Raw genomic sequence first — 18,328 nt, forward strand, 5'->3', positions numbered from 1 at the left:
ACGATGTGTTTATGTGGTTGTCAATCCAAAATAATAGAGTTGTTACATGAACATGGATGATTTGGTTACATGTGGAATAAAGTATTTTTATCGACTGCAAATCTTCAGTTTCCTCCAAACTCCATTTTGCGATTCATTGCTGTATGGCATGTCTATTTACCTTACAGTGTTTCGATCTGAGGTCAGAAGTATTGTCAAAGACGGTTTTTGTCATTTTTTATTAAATTCTGATAATACTAGTTAACTTTAAATGTAGTAATTTATTAGTATGGGTCTATAAGCTGCGCAAGCGTGGAACAGATCGTGCAGTGTCGTAAATCATCGCACAACTAAATCATCATTTGCGCATGAGCGGTTTCTACAACCTCTGTACCCTTACTGATTATTTAATGTCATTGTATACTATTCAGCATTAGATTAGAATATTATTGGATTCAATTATTTTTAACATACTAGCATTAAATTCATAAAAAGTGTTATGTAATGGCTAAATTTACTGTAAAAAGTCAACTTTGTTACCATGATTCTGTACAGTACATGATTATTGAACCTATTTTTGTATACTATTCAGCATTAGATTAGAATATGATTAGATTAAATTATTTTTAACATACTAGCATTAAATTCATAAAAAGTGTTATGTAATGGCTAAATTTACTGTAAAAAAGTAAACTTTGTTACCATGATTCTGTACAGTAAATGATTAATGTACATTAACTGATTATTGATCATGTCTTTAGCATTACATTAGAATAATATTAGATAGCAGTACATTTGTATTAGCTTATTAGCATTCAATTCTTATTTAATTATTTCATAATGGCTAAATTTACTGTAAAAAGTCAACTTTGTTACCATGATTCTGTACAGTAAATGATTATTGAACCTATCTTTGTATACTATTCAGCATTAGATTAGAATATGATTAGATTAAATTATTTTTAACATACTAGCATTAAACTAATAAAGAATGTTATGTATTGGCTAAATGTACTGTAAAATAGTCAACTCTGTTACCATGATTTTGTAAAGTAACTGATTAATGTACATTAACTGATTATTGATCATGTCTTTACCATTATTAGAATAATATTAGATAGCAGTACATTTGTTTTAGCTTATTAGCATTCAATTCTTATTTAATTATTTCATAATGGCTAAATTTACTGTTAAAAAGTCAACCCTGTTACCATGATTTTCTACGGTAAACAACTGATTATTGAACATGTACAATATATCATTAGATTAGAATAAAATGTAAAATATTATAAATACATTATTTCAAAAACACATTATGAATTTACCGTTAAAGAGTCAACCCTGTTGCCACAGCGCAGGCACAGCTGCAGTTTATATCCCAACATATATAAAAATTGCACACAGCAATACACACAGAAAAAAAATGGTTCTTCACCGGTTCTTCACCGGTTCTTCGGGATGATTGAGGTGCTATATAGCACCGCTACTGTATAAAGAACCAGTTAAGCACCTGTATGGTTCTTCAGTGGTTCTTCATTGGTTCTTTGGGGTTGTTAAGGTGCTATATAGCACCACTGCCGTACAAGTAAACCGTTAACCCCTCAGTATATAGTTATTTAGGATCTCAACTCTCTCTTAGTCTCTTTAGTTGGGGAAAGGATTGAAAACAACATAAACAACAAGATAATTCTGGGATGTGAGAGCTGTTAGTTGTAGCTTAAATTATGTGGAAGGAGAAAGGAGGATGAGAGAAAGCTAAAACATGGTGAACGGCTGTAGTCTTTGAATGAATGTAAATGGATAAGACACTTCACATGGGTGTGCGAAGTCACAGAAATTATATCACAAACTCAATTTTTGGGCTATTGCCTTTTTCTCATATATTAACTTTGCTTTGTTTTATTTAGTGAAATATTATATATGAATGTTTTGTGATTTAAGCTTATATAATGACCTTTCTGTTGGAAACTGCATTCAAGTAGACTACTAATTTCCAATGTCTTTAGTGTGTCACATACTGGGTGAAAAGCAAAATATAATAAATTATAAATAGGCAATATTCAAATAGATTATCAAAAGCATTCTCAATATTCTCAATAACTATAGTCTTGATATTAGACAAAATACAACAATGGTTATGTGTCCTGCCCACAAAAATGAGTTGGAAGTGTTTTTTATCACACCATTGTTTTAAATTATATCTTACATATATAGTTACATTTCATTTATAAAAGGTTTAGACCGTACCATCTTTAATCTTATTTACATAGATTATAAAATCCCACCATGAACAAGAATTTAAATCGCTAAAAACCTGAGTAGGACCTGCTAAGAACTACCTTTGACCAGAGCACGTCACGTAACCTAGCAACCATTCGCCAATCAGGTGGACGCACCATGCAAGCGCGAGTTTAAAGCTTCCTGAGGAGAAAACTTCATCGTTGGACGCGGATTCAGACGGAAAAGAATCAAATATATATCGAGGTGAGTAACAGTGCCACAGAAATAGGATCTTTACAAAATGTATTCTACAGGCGACATTTTTCATTTGTATTTGTAAACGTAACTTTAACTTATAGCGTTTTGTGACAGAGCCAAACCAACCGCGTAAGGTAACGCTAAATTGCAGATTTAGTTTTCTTTAATATGCGATTACCATCCCATTCACGCTCAAAAAACACCAACAAAGTCGAACCAGCTGTAATTGCTAGTTTTAAACAAAAAAACGAACCAACCGACAAAGCTCGAGACACATAACGTTAACGTTAACCTCGAGACTAAAAAAACAGGGTTCATTTAACGTAACAGAGATAAGTTTACAAACAGTAAAGTGTAACGAAATATCCTTGGTTTCATAATTACGTGTATATTTTGTGTATCTGTATTTACAGTAAGCGATTCATTGCAAGTGTTAATGAATTGGATTTAAGACATTTAATGGCCTTGTGGTCATTTAACTGATTTACAGTAACTGTTCAGTTTAAATTGTGTTAAACTACTGTTCTAGCAGATATGAGTAATTCAGGTTTTCATGTAGGCATAATAGCAGATAATGTTATAGGCTAACATTCACCTTTATTTTATCTTTCTCTTTAGACTATGACAGACTTTAGGAGTTGGACTTCTGTTCAAGTTTGCCAGTGGCTAAAAGATATCGAATTGGGGGAATTCTGTGAAACTTTTTTGGGTAAGGTTCAAGTATTCTGCAATTGATGTACCAGTGCCCTAATTGCCATGTAAGAACATTCACTTATAACAAATACCTCAGACACCTGCAGTATTTCCATGAAAGTGAGCCACATTTCTTTGTTGTATGTGGACACAGTGGCTGCCTAAAAAGGTACAAAAGAGTAAGTTCTTTACGTATCCATGTTTTTCGGACTCATAAAATCCCAAAGTGTGCCAAGAAAATATCCCCCACACCATAACACCACCATCAGCCTGAACCGTTGATACAAGTCAGGATGGATCCATGCTTTCATGACGTTGACGCCAAATTCTGACCCTACCATCCAAATGTCACAGCAGAAATCGAGACTCATCAGACCAGGCAACGTTTTTCCAATCTTCTATTGTCCAATATTGGTGAGCCTGTGCGAATTGTAGCCTCCGTTTCCTGTTCTTAGCTGTCAGGAGTGGCACCCGGTGTGGTCTTCTGCTGCTGTAGCCCATCCGCCTCAAGGTTCGACGTGTTGTGCATTCAGAGATGCTCTTCTGCATACCTTTGTTGTAACGAGTGGTTATTTCAGTTACTGTTGCATTTCTATCAGCTCGAACCAGTCTGGCCATTCTCCTCTGACCTCTGGAATCAACAAGGCATTTTCTCCCACAGAACTGACGCTCACTGGATATTTTCTCTTTTTCGGACCCTTCTCTGTAAACCCTAGAGATGGTTGTGTGTGAAAATCCCAGTAGATCAGCAGTTTCTGAAATACTCAGACCAGCCCGTCTGGCACCAACAACCATGCCACGTTCAAAGTCACTTAAATCACCTTTCTGCCTGATTCTGACGCTCGGTTTGAACTGCAGCAGATCGTCTTAACCATGTCTACATGCCTAAATGCATTAAGTTGCTGCCATGTGATTGGCTGATTAGAAATGTGCGTTTACGAGCAGTTGGACAGGTGTACATAATAAAGTGGCCGGTGAGTTTAGTATTGTGCCTTATTTAAACATAACATGGCATAGTTGACTGGAACAGGTTATAATGTCATTGATCACTTTAGTATTGACACTTATTTGTTACATTTTATTGACAACCCTCATTTATGACAATTTAACTTCCCTTAATAGGTAGATGCCGGAGAAGATGAACGAAGCATCAAGGAACATCTGTGAGCAATGAAGGTGGAAACTGAGAAGCTTCGACCAAATATAGAGCTCAGAAAAGAAAAGTTGGCACTGATTAAATGCTACCAAAGAAATTTTATGTCCAACCACAGCACAGAGGAGGCTCTCTGTGAGTTCACGTGTTTTAGACTGGCCAAAATAGTAAGTACAGTAGTATATTAATTGGCTCCTTTAATTGAGTTATGGCTATATTTTAATACGCGTCTTTTTTACTTAATCGGAAGCTACTTTGGACTTTGAGAGACCACACATCTGTTGATGTGGACCAACGACTTCTTGCGCAGCTGTCTGTAATGGCACCTCGAGTCCTTGAAGAGTCCCCTGAAAAAGAGATTCAGGCGCAAAATTGAGGACTGTGTAAATGGCAGACTAAAAAAGGTAATTCAATCTGCACTGCTTAGATAGTCTCCCTGCATGTTTCTGTCTGCACAGTAATGAATGTTTAAAAAACTAAACAAGTATTTGGTGAAAGCATCCACCATGTTATGTCAACCTAATGAGGTTATTGTATTTAAAGGCCTACTGTTGGAAGCAGCTATTTTGCTCTTACCTGCACTGTTCAAGGAGGACCCAGGGTTGCTGTTTGAGGTTGAGGTAAGCCATGAACATTTGATTACAGTTTGAAGAACTTATTGCACATTTTTTACATTGAAAACACTGAAATGGAACATTTACACAAGTAGTAAACTTAGTTAGTTATTTACATTCACACTCCACAGAAGTCATCTGCATTGGTTTGGTTCCGATCGGTCGAAAAACCAAGGACTAGTTCGCAAAAGTAGGTTTTTTACATCATCAGCGATAACTCGCAAACCGTTTGCTGGACAGAAGTGGTTCCAGAGGCAAGTTTCCTGTAGCTCAGTGGTAAGAAATAAATTGTATCCTGTATTTATTCTAACTGTATATCCTGCACCTGCTAATTGCACTTCTGGTTAGACCTAAACTACATTTTGTTACACTGTACTTGTATATGTGTAATGACAATAAAGTTGAATCTAATCTAATTTTGTATTGCCTCTGTTTATTCCCTTTATTTAAGCATAGATTTTATTTGCTGCTTAAATGCATAAATTTAAAGGTTTTTAAATCTATGGTGTTTTGATACGATTAAAAAATGTTTTTTAATAAGTGTCATTTATTAAAGCATTTCAACTTGTCTATGGTAGTATCTGGCATTAAAATGAGCCCTACTAGATAAATTAAAACAATATACGACACCTGTTATGGTTCTACCTAGCACCTTTTGATAAATGCTATAACGCTTCTTTATAAGTAGGTGCCATATAGAAGTTCTCCTATGATTATGATCCAGAGAACCATTGTTGGTTCTGTTGAGCACCATTAAGCATAAAGTGCTATATGGCACCTTTAATGGTTCTACATAGCACCATTTGATAAAGGTGCCATATAGCACCATTTAAAATAGGTGCTATATAGCACTAAAAATGGTTCCCCTATGATTACGAGCCAAAGAACCACTTTTAGTGCTATATAGCACCATTTGTTTTTTGTGTGTACATTAACGCAACCATTTCTTTGTCCGATGGAATGACTTTTGAAAGGTAGTCGTATCTCCTTCGCAGAAATGGAAAAGCATCACATTTGTTCCTTTTTTTCAACACACATTTCAAGGATGCTTATGCATGTTGTGAAATAAAGTCGCCTCAAGTCTCTATCTTCCTCGCATGCTAAGTGTGCCCTAGCAGTCAAAATATAGCTTCCCTGATTTGTGGAATCTGATTAAAAAGCTTTTGATACATCAAGAGTATGAGGGCAACATTTACATTTCTCAGTAAAACATCACAGGCACATTAAATAATTCACCCTGGCCTGGAGTGAGAGAGCACGCATCTACCAGCATGCTTTCTGCATGTAGACCACAGCAGACCCAACGCATAAGACGAACAGCATTCACTGCCCTGGACATTTAGACGAATGGAATTTCACATTGTTTTGTATTAATGTCATGGCCATAAGATGATTTGTGAAGGCTGGCTGGACGTGTCGAATGACCAATGATAGCGGCCTGAGTTTCCCTCTCTTTTGCAAGCATTGTGACTAATGTTGTTTTGCCTTACTTGAGACAGATAAATAAACTAATTAGTTTCAGCAAAACAGATAACGCAGAATACTAGAGAGCACATCGGAGGAACGTTGTCATGGATTATTTGCTTTTTTAAATATTAGTATTTACCGTTTTCTTTAGAGTAGAGTAGACTGGGGCTTGCAGTCACATTTTTACTCTAGTATTTACTTGTAGTGGGGCATGTTGTCACAATTGCAACCTGCCACTAAATGGTTCTCTATAAACTGTTATGTCAAATATACACGTAAAACAGCAATGAGACTTTACTATATAGGTTACTCTTTTCTAAATGTGGTTTTATATTGTTATTTTGCAGGAGGTAAATAAAAAAACCACGTTTTCAGAAGAAAGAATGAATCAACGTAATTGTTATTTACCAAAATGGTTAACCAATTTTTTTGACTTTTTTTAGGCACAATTTGACTCACTAACATAGCCTATAACACCTTCCCCATGAGTCAACTTGCCCCAGTTTCTCTGTGAAGCACTGAAGATCCAAAATGCTCCTACATTAGGACAATCTGAATTCCTAGACAGTGCAAGGCGAGTGGGCTGTTATTAAATATGAAGATTAAACACTAACCATTGTGTCGTTCTGGGGGTGCATACATTACACGATAGCTCATTTAACTGCCCCGCATTTATCCGAATGATCTAAATGTCCTGAGGCTTCTCTTTACAGAAGGCTCAGGGATATGCTGAAATAAGATCCTGGGAAATGTCACAGAACGTTGGTTTATAAAAAGGTTTTTTGTGGCTGGTGGATGCGGGAAAAGAAGAGCGGGAGAAAAAATGGCGCGACAGTGGTCGAGAGACATATTCCCCTGGCTCAGGGCCGTCGTACGGTGAGCAGAAGCTCTTTGACAGCTCACACCAGCAGGCCTTTTGTGATGAATGCGTGACCTTTTAAAACCGCCCTGACATTGATTAAGATTTCTTTGTGCTTCTGACACTCATGAGATGTCACATATGTTACATTTGATGCAAACATTGTTTGCTTTTATTTTTCACTTCTTTATTCGATATGGCCAAGGCGTGAGATACCGTACATGCAGACAGTCACAAAATAATGAGACTCAGACTTCACGGCAGTGTAATCTATGAGATAGAATAGCATGTGGGTGTTTGCCACAGACATGATATACAGGGGGGAAAACATGGGTTAAGGTACAGAGATGTAATGAGGAGTGTAATAATCAGAAAAAATAGCCTGTTTGTTGTTTGCAGCCTTAAAGAGGAAGTAAACAAAACATGTCATCATTTATTTACCCTCATATCACTCAAAACCTGGATATGACAAAAGAAGATGTTTTGAGAACGTGGAAGTAAATGGGGGCCAATATGTTTTGAATTTAAACATAAATTGTTTAAATTTTATGAGGGTTCTTTTACCATGTTATTGCTTTTAGAGAACAGTAAGGCAGAACTTATAAAATACATTTTCTTTTCTGTGTGTGTGTGTGTGTGTGTGAGTTTCACCTGCATCGCATTTCAAAACCCTTCAGAAACGTATTCTGAAGCTGTGTAAACACAAACCTCAGGGTGTAAAGACTGAGGCCACTGTGGCCTGCGGGGCCGTTTCGACCCTGATCTCAAACTTTCCAAAACTCCCCACAGTGACCGGTGACTGTAGTCTGGACCTGCTGCAGAGCTGCTCTCACACAATCGATTCGATGGCATCACCTGCACTGTCAGAAATGATGTGCGAGGTCCGAGGCGCTGGAGAGAAAGGGCAGTCAGGGACATTGAAAACTGTGTAAGAACGTTTGTATGTGTGAAAGATGTCACTGCAGGGGCCCAAATTCACCCATGTGCAAAGAGGCCATTTCCATCTGATACTGGAATACATTATGAAAGAGAGTCCCTTGTGCACAATGCAAATATGAGGATTCACATGATAATAAATTGAAACACCGTAAACCCTTATGAATGCCACAAATAAAAGTAAAATCTGTTCTTAAATATATTCACTCTAAAGTTTATTTTATTTGAGCTACTGATACTTTTCGTTCAGTGCCTTTGGTAGTATTTTATTGCTGTGGGAAACCAGAAACAAACAAGAACAATTAACTGAATTACAGCAGCGATTTCTCTAAAGATGCTAATGTTTTTAGAGAAACTGCATTGTTTATCTTTGTTAACCATATAAGAAATCCATATATAATGGGGTGAATAGATTTTTTTCATATAAACCACTTAAGCTCTGGTGCATATTTTCATTTTTACTTTGCATTTTCCACATAAGTATAGGGTAAATTGGAAAAAAGTCTAATTTCATAGAAAACCCTTTAACCGTTTGACAATTATTCTATGCTATGACACTCTACTGTTGAGTGTGAGAGCTTTAATGAATAAATGTCTCATCTATGTTTTTTTAGTCTGTGCGATATCAATATGACATTTTATATTTGTTTGATTTCAGAGGTGGAGGGGTCTTTCAGAGGTCTATGTTTTTTAATGTAACACAAAATGCAAAACTAAGGGGATTAGTATGAAAAACTGAGATTATTTCAAACCATACATTTTGTATCTAGTTCTGTGTTCCATACTATACATGGCTAGATGACAAATAAATGTGTAAGTGTGTGGTATGAGAGAAAAAACAGCATGTGTTAAACCCCAGTTAACTTCGGTTTGTGTTTTGTTAGTGACTAATAATAAAAGACTATTTATAAAAATATTTTATTTCATTTATGTTACTATTAATCTGTATATAATGATTTATTGAATTTTGTTGTATGTTAATGTTATCAAATGAACTATTTGTTGAATGGGTCATGTAGTTTGATCGCATTTAAACAAACCGTATATGTTACATTGACATCTAGCGGTTGAGCTTGGTTTGCAGTCTAAATTCAAAATATTGGAGAGACCAGTTTAGCCAAGGAAGGGTTCTTTTGAAAGTAATCTGTACCGAAGTTAAGGTGGGGTTACTGTGCGAATGCGCAGTAACGTGTGTTTATGTTATTAAGATGAAACCATCTATATGATAAATAATATAAAATAAGATATTATCAACAGTTTGTTGTCGTATTCATTTTTTGCTGTGTCACACCATTTGACACATGTATGGTGATGCAATGTTGGACCCAACGGTGGGTCTGAAAGGGGTGGCAGAGTTTAAGAGCTTGAACATAGTTCTTTCTGTGTTGCTGTGGGTTGACTCTGCATACTGTTGTATCTTGAAGATCATGTTTGACCCTGAGATGTGTGTTACCCCTGAGATGGACTGGCCACCTGTCCAAGGTGTTTCCTCCTGTAAACCTAATAGAAGAAATATGGGGAATAGATGCATGAATGGTGACTTATTTAGGCATTATTACAATTATGTGGCTCTTCATTTGATTTAACTATGCGTTTTTCTATAACAAAATAAACATGTTGACATTCCTGTGTACCAGACTTACACAGGAATGTCTTTTTGAAATGTCATATCCGTTTTTTATTACAGTATCTCTATAATACACAGGTGTGACCGCAGGGTTCTGGAAACATCACAAAAGCCCCTTTACCCCCCAGTTCACCTTTGCTCGTTTTTCTTATTTGTCATTTCTCTCCACGACGCGTATCTGTAAAGCATGCAGCGTGCTGTAAGAGCATGTATTACCCGCAGAATGTGTGTAGACTGGGAATGAAAAACAGAGAAGACCAGAAATAGAGAAATAGAGAAGACGAGAAATAGTAATTCAGTGGGATGAGAGAGAGAAATGGGCAACAACACAGAAATGTGATAAAGAAAGAGAGTGTGGTAGAACAAAAGTGACAGTGAGGAAGGAAGAGAGCAAGAATATGAAACAGGAGGAGTAGAACACAACATGTGGGACTGTTTTAGGACAGCAGGGATTCAGTTCATTAAGATCCGAGCTGATGAGTGTATTTCACATGATCACATGAGTTTGTTTGGAGTTGTCCTCATATCATCTTCTGTCTGTCTGGAGAGCTTCAGCTTAGACAGTGGGAGTCCCTTTCATTTCATGGGGTGTCTTTCTTGACAAATGCTAATAGGGCCTTAATTGGCCCGAAAATGATTCATCAACAGCTAATTAATGGATGCAGTCTGGTGCAGTGGCATTACGTGGCCGCCAGATGGCGAGATAACACCGTTGTGTCTATTTATGTAAACAAATTTCCTCAACGCAAATGGTTTACTGGCATGCAGCTTTGGTAATAACAATACCCCGATGAAAAAGAATTTGGTTTAATGGGAATTGTATTGGTTTTAATGGAAACCCTTATGTTGTGCCTGAGTCTCCGCCGGTTATCTGTTGGTGGGATGTTATGGAAACTATAATGGTCTCTGTGGGATCTCTACTGTCTCTAATGTGTTGGTGGAATGTTATCTGGCAGATGGGAACCAACAGAAGACTATTAAATCCTACTGGAATAAAGCAAAAAAACACATTACATGCCGGAATATTTTAAAGGATTTAATAGTAAACCGCTGATGGTTCATTATGGTTTTGTAATGGAAACCATTAGAATTTGTATCGGTTCACCACTCCAGGGTATAGTTAATAATGTGACAACTATAACTTTTATTTTATCATTTACTTTTATATGTAGGTTTTACTTATACACTTACTGTATATACAAAATATTTACACATACGCACATACACACACACAATCCATACGTCAGCCTCATTGTTTTGAAACAGCGTGGTTACGTTGCTCTCAGTTTCCTGGAGGCTTGCAGAATTGCTCGGCCGCCGTTTCACGTCCTCAAGACCACAATGGATCTTTCCTGGATTTCATTTCGCAGAGCTGTGGATCAGTTCTTCCACCTTTACTGCAGAAGTCGCCCATTTATCCACCATTTTACATCATTATTTCCTCTTTAACCGAGTCTGGCTCACACTTCAGAGAGTATCAGGGGTGCTTGTAACTGGGAGGCGTCCTGCCAACTGGAGCACAACTGTATTAATGTTGTTACTCTCGGCTTTAAAAAGTGCTGATGATGGGTCTGCTGTGGCCTCTTTAATGGCCTTTATGTACAACACAGAGAACAAATCTAAAGGGCATTTGCATAAATGTTAAATAACATTAAACATGTTTGCCTTCAATGGAAGAACGAAAGAAACCCTCCAACTTCAAATCATTTTTTTTCACATTATTCAACATAATGTGAACATCTCTCATAAAAACTAGGCTTGCTGAATTCTCTCTGGATTCTAGGCCAAAGCGATCTGACTGCTTCTCAGTCTGTCTGAAGGAAAGCACATGCTGAGCTGAATGTCCCGCTGTGCTCCTGAGCGAACTACAACCCCTACATCCATATCTGCTATTGTTTGACATTAAATTAAAATGTCCATATAGAAGCGTGTGTGCGAGAAAAAGAGAGAGACTAAAAAGCCTTTTTTCATCTTTCAAGCACCAACTTATCCTTTTGTAAGTTGAGAAAGAACAAGAACTGAAAGAACATAAAAACCCACTGTATTGGATTTTATTATTTCTATTTTTTATTTAAAATGCCACACTGTGAATCTCAAAGAAACTAGCTAGTCTACTTAAGGTTCAGATTTTTTACTTTTATCTCAACTTTATTTATATCTAAGATGTATTTCTCGAAGTGCTTAAATGAAATGAAATAAAACATGACATTATTAATGAAATAAGAAATGAGACAGCTTATGACATAAGCTATAAGAAGATTTGGTCTTGAAAGAATCTGTTCAGACATTGATATTTTGGCATATTATGTTGTTATAATTGCTTCCAATGTTTCCTCATCTGTAAGTCGCTTTGGATAAAAGCGTCTGCTAAATGACTAAATGTAAATGTTAAATGTCAAATGTGAGGAGGTTGAAGACACTCATTGTTAGTTTACCCCAAAAAATCGTATTCTGTTTTATTCACCATCATGTCATTCAAAACCTGTGTATGACTCTTTCTTCTGTCGAACACAAGCAAATATACTGTATATTGAGAAATGTCTACAATGGAAATCAATAAAGTACAGTGTTTGTTTGGTTACCAACATTCTTCAAAATATCTCCTTTAGTGTTCTGCTGAAGAAAGAACGTCATACAGGTTTGAAATGACAAGACGGTGAGTAAATGATGAAAGAATATTCATTTTTGGGTAAACTATCATATTCATGGTTTTAAAGTCCATGTTATTTCCAGGTTCAGTGTTTGACTCGTCAAATGAAAATCAGCAAAGCTCGCATTTGCTGGCAAGGAAATGCATTTTGTTACTAATGAAATCTTGTGGGACGGCGAGTTCAAAATGGATTGCATCTTTAAAATGGAAGCATGCTGACCAAGCTGTCACTTTGCTGATTGACAGTGCAGCATGTGGCATGGTGTAATAAGTTCATTATAAGAACAGCTTGCGATATACATGTAGCAAGCCAGAACAGAGGGAAATCTCTGCCAGATTGAAGTTCACGTGGAGGTGAACATCCAATGCATTTTTAGAGAATTCCAAGGTATCGTGCTCCAGGTTTGATGCGATTGGTTCATATCGATGTGGGGCAAGTTGTTGAATTGTCGAGACCGGAGTGACATTATGTGTAAGTAAGTCTGGATTGGTCTATCCCTCCTGGCCTGAAATAGAAGTGCATCTGTTGACATTCACAATGCACGTAAGGCATCTTGTTCGCCCGATGTTTTAATCACGGCAGTCGCCCGGGCAACACAAACACTGTTATCATCGGTCTGAAAACAGCATCAAGAGTCGTCCGACAGCTGCCGGTAGCGATGAAGTAAATCGACACCCTGCCACACTTCTCTCTTTACAAGATTACCAGACCACAGTGAATAACTGCAAGGCGTTAAACATCATACCCAAGTACAACAAGTGACGTGAAAGTCAACAATGTGTGGATCTTGTGCTGGGATAGAGAATTTAGTTGGCATCAGTTTGTGGAGAATTGTTTTATATGCCTCGATGATGCTTTTCTGCAGAAGCTCTGTCTACATGCGTTTCGCTGATATACAATGATCATTTTAGTCATAAGTTATGTGAATTGTTTTATGTTACGAGTTTACTGTTGTTGTGGTTTTAATCTGTCCTGTGTATGAGATAAGCACGTACAAGAATTGTGAAATGTGTCTGTTTTATTCTTACGTATTACACTGTGTCTACACCAGACTCACAAAGAACTAGATACGGTTTATTTGGAGTGTTTGTCCACACCAATTTCAATTCTATGATAGTAAATACATTACTTATTATGTTAGTAATATTATATTTCTTTAAATGCTGTACGTTATGTCACATCTGGTGTTTTTTATCTGTTATTAATGTGTAGTGTTGTGCGTTAATGTGCATTATTACGTATGAGTAAACTGTTTATACACAGTGTGTTAAAAAATAAATCAGACCCAGTTATAAGATATATTTTTATGACCCAATAAAAGAGTTTTATAAGAGTAGTCGTGTCTCTTCTAGCAATGTGTTCTTCTTGTTGGTAAGAAAAAATACATTTTAATCAATCTTTCATTTTCAGGTCACACAAAAATGAAAATTCTGTCATCATTTACTCACCCTCAGGATGTTTCAAACCTGTATACATTTCTTTCTTCCGATGAACACAGCGAAAGATGGTTGGGAAGAATGTTAGCCATTTTCAGTTTTGGGACATCATCAACTACCATAGTGGGAAAATCTTTTCTTTCCGATTACACAAAATGAGACATTTTGAAGAATATAGGAAAACAAACAGTTCAACCATCGAATTGGTTCTACTTTGGTAGTCAACGATGTCCCGGAACTGAATATGACTAACATTAATCCGAATATCTTCTCTGTGTTCATCAGAAAAAAGTCATTTAAACAGGTTTAAAGGAAAAATTACATGAGGGTGAGTAAATGATGACATTTTTGGGTGAACTATCCCTTTAAGTATGCATGCCATTGGCAGCATAATTAGCCAACACTTTACAGGGGTCCTGATCACCCTGTAGGGGTTTCATTTAAACGACCGGTTCACTGTACCTTAATAATTCATATGATTTATTAAAGCTTTGGTTTTCGATACGAGATGGTACCGAGTACTGTACATCATTGCACACACAGAGACATGCACACTCTCTCTCTCTCTCTCTCTCTCTCTCTCTCTGTGTTTTAGCATCCGCGCAATATTGCATGTCTTCGCTCTTCTCATAATAATCCGGCTGATACAGAAACCCTAGTGCATGCTCTAATTACATCACGGCTAGATTATTGCAATGCTTTGTTTTTTGATGGTTCGGCAGGGAAACATATTAAAAGGTTGTAGTATGTCCAGAATGCTTCTGCTAGGGTACTTACCCCCCGACCAGGCGACCAACTTGGTCTCTAAGATCATTTGATTTGGGGCTTCTTAGCATTCCCAAGTTTAGACTGTCCACTGCGTGTGGATATTAATTGAGTGTTAATGCACCCAGGTTATGGAATTCTTAACCCATATCGCTCCGTGACTCTTCTTCTCTATCCATCTTCAGAACACAATTGAAATCATACTTGTATGAAATGTATTATCAATAATCTTGTTTGTTTCAAAATGAATTTTTGCTTGAAAGTGTACATTGTAACGTGACCTTGAGCTTGTGGAAAGGCGCTATATTAAATAAACTTCTTCTCTCTCTCTCTTTCTCTCTCTCTCCCTCCCTCCCTCCAAGTTGAGGTTTCCGCATCCACTCATTCAGGCCTGAACACGCATTTCCTCTCACTGTGATATATATATGATTTCCATGTGTTCCATTGCGTCAGAAATCTGGAGTGCATGGATCCTGTGTGAGGAATGCATTCTTTATCACTGTTACTAGATGCTGTGTTTATTTCTCTAAGTAACAGGGCCGTGAACACAAACACACAAGCTCTCAATATATCATTTTAACCCAAATACCAGATCCTACCCACCTCAGAAATATGTGTTATGTCCTGATGTTCAGATAATCATATCCATCGGATTGATGGATTCATACAAGCAACATTTTATGCCCCATTAAGCATTAACATTTTTTGACATCGACTAATAATAAAGCCTTGTTTTATTCAAGTTTTAATTCTTTCATGCATGAAGTATGACAACCTCAGCAGGATTCGTTTTTGTAGATCTTTTATTGCTCTTAAGTACGTAAACAAGATTTGAACTCAAACATATCACACGTCATTTTCAAAAACAGTACATTATAGGTTTTCTGAACAACGGCAGACAGGTGTAGGTGTCTCTGTCTATTTTTGCAATTTGAAATGTCATGCTCTACCTTTTACAGTACCTGTATATGTTTATCAGGGGCGTTCAAAATGCTTTGGCTTTGTTTACATGCATGCAGTATGTTTTGTTGGTGACTGCTGTCTAACATCAATACATGACCACATCCCTCAGCGAGCCCAACAAAACACATCAAAATTCCTATAGAGCTTCCAGCAACATAACATTTCCCCCACTTTACATGTCTTCCAAGTCAGTGACCCTTAGCGGCAGATTTGGGCATGACCAAACCTCACTGGTCACTGGAGCTCAGATCTTTTTTTCTGCAGCTGTTGGGGTTTTTATTAGTGGGGCAGGAGGGTGTAAGTTTCAACTGATGGGTCACTTCTCTGGGATACTACATCACAACTGTGGTATGACAGGAGAGCGTCTGGGAAGCACGTCATGGCTGGAATTACATATCAATGGCTTGTTTGCCAGAGCCTTAACAACCGACTCTGTCAACACAGAACTCACAGGATGATACTGCAGAGCACTGTACCCGCTCCGGTTATTTAGACGGATAGTTATGGTCAAACCTGTGCAGCTTTGCCGTGTGCTAATATGATGCAAAGATTACGAGATGGTACTGGATGTCACAACATTATGAGGGAAGAGGGATGGTGGACGTGACAGTGCTTTCATGGCTTCTCTGTGCACATGATCTACACACACAGCACACATTTTTGCTCTGGTTGATGAATACATTTTATTCAAACAAGCTCTATCTCACACATTCACTCAAAGACACAGTTCTCTGGAATATTAATGCTCACCAGACGCACCGTTCTGAATCTGTATAATGTTATGGCAGACAAAAATTATGCCCTGCGTAAGAATGCTGGCGTGAATGCTACGTCTTTGGCAAAGGCTTGTAAAGATGTACTGAGCTTAGCTCACTATGTAAGAATGCATGATTTATTTCCCTTCAACCTTCCACCCTTTCTTTCCGCACCTCCTCTCTGCCCACATCTCCGGCTTATAGTCAAGATATAAACAGATCACACATCCGGATTGCTCTTGTTTTGAGCTGTTTTTAATTGAATGTGGATTGATTTAATAGCTTTGTATAAGATTTGATCACAGCTCCTATTTGAAAAGCATAAGCTACGTTCAGAATAGTATGGTATACTGAAAATCTATGCGTTGAATAAATACCTTAAAGGGATAGTTCGCCACAAAATAAACAAGGGTCATTATTTACTAACTCTTTTATCATTTTAAACCTGCATGACTTACTTTCTTCTGCAGAACACACAAGAAAGATATTTTGGAGAATGTTGGTAAACTAAAAACGTTGGTCACCACACACTTCTTATGCATGGATGCTAAACCAATGCGAGTCAACAGGGACAAACGGTTTCCTGTTACCAACATTCTTAAAAAAATATTCTTTTGTGTTCTGCAGAAGAAAAAAAGCTATACAGGCTTAAAAGTACATGAGGGTGAGCAAATGACAACATAATTTACATATTGGGGTGACCTGCTAGGTTTGACTAAATGTCAGTATACGACAGAGTGCATTGCACACAACATTGTCATTTTACACAACGCCGGATAATGAAATGAACTTTTCGGAATACTTTTCTATTGAGTGCACATACATCTTCAATTTGTGGCAAGACCATTTAAAACCATTGCTTAATGTGTTATTTTAATGTACTTTATATGTAAATGATGGTGGCGTACTTGTTGTATGCAGGACGCACAGTACCCACAGAGCCATTATTCAATTCTAACACAGTCAGTTACTACAAGGAACTTGAGGGTTGTGGCAAGAAGGGATACAGCTACGGCCGGAAGTTACGCAAAATCCGCCATAAAATTACCAATAAATTACATTAGCTAACACCTACACCACTTCCTTAAACTAACAATAATGAAAAATAGTCATTAACTGTTGTCAGCGTGACAATAATGATGTGGTATTGTAGTGCGCATGCCCAGTGGACGTTGTTATATAGCCACAACCGAACTTGAGTGCTCCAACAGTTGCTACAGTAGTGAGACGTCAGTTGTGTCAGCCTACTGCCATCTAGTGGTTATTATCATTTTTACATTCAGTTTTGCAGGAAAAAATAATCATGTGATTTTGTATTATTGTCCTCTGTTGCTGGGCAGCAAGTTTTGCCTCTCTCTCCCTCTCTCTCTCTCTCTCTCTCTCTCTCTCTCTATGTGTGCTTTTGTGTGTGTGTTTCCGTGTGTGTGAAAAAGCACCTGTGTTCCCACAAGTCTGCAAACATTCTTGCAATTATCACTTTTCTCATTTTTAGAAGTGCGAATCAGCCTAGAATTGCATGCAAAAGTGTGAGTGACATGTGTATGTGTGTGACTGATGGAGGGAATTTTGTCTATAGGGCTGTGTTATGATCTCCGTCAACGATCCAGAACTCAGTGTCATTGTTTCTGCATTAAAGTTGTGGTATATTCCCTCAACACCTGCACACACTGAAATAGACACCTTACTCACCACCTATTTACAGCACTGCAGTAATCTCACACACAGACCTCCGGACGGACAGAAACGTGCAGGCCGGTCAGCGAAAAGCCCCTCAATTAAAATTGGAACATGAACCCGCAGGGTCCTAATTTGCCTTCTCCAGTTTCACTGATCTGGCAACCCGCACAACCTTGAAAAATGTCACTGCACCATTGCAGCCAGCCAATGGGAAGAAAGTAGAAGGAATAAGGCAAGTTAAACTGCATCTTAGCGTGCAACAAAATTACTTTGCG

General features: G+C 37.5%; 1 long non-coding RNA gene across 1 annotated transcript; it reads left to right on the plus strand.

The window, feature by feature from the left end:
• Nucleotides 1-3,817: 3,817 nt before the first annotated feature.
• On the plus strand, nucleotides 3,818-5,260 carry LOC306899314. Its single transcript, XR_013787184.1, has 4 exons — nucleotides 3,818-4,470; nucleotides 4,554-4,707; nucleotides 4,847-4,923; nucleotides 5,049-5,260. It is a non-coding gene; the product is annotated as an uncharacterized lncRNA (long non-coding RNA).
• The last annotated feature ends 13,068 nt before the right edge of the window (nucleotides 5,261-18,328 follow it).

This window comes from Barbatula barbatula (assembly GCF_947034865.1).
Source record: "Barbatula barbatula genome assembly, chromosome: 10".
Classification (NCBI taxonomy): domain Eukaryota; kingdom Metazoa; phylum Chordata; class Actinopteri; order Cypriniformes; family Nemacheilidae; genus Barbatula; species Barbatula barbatula.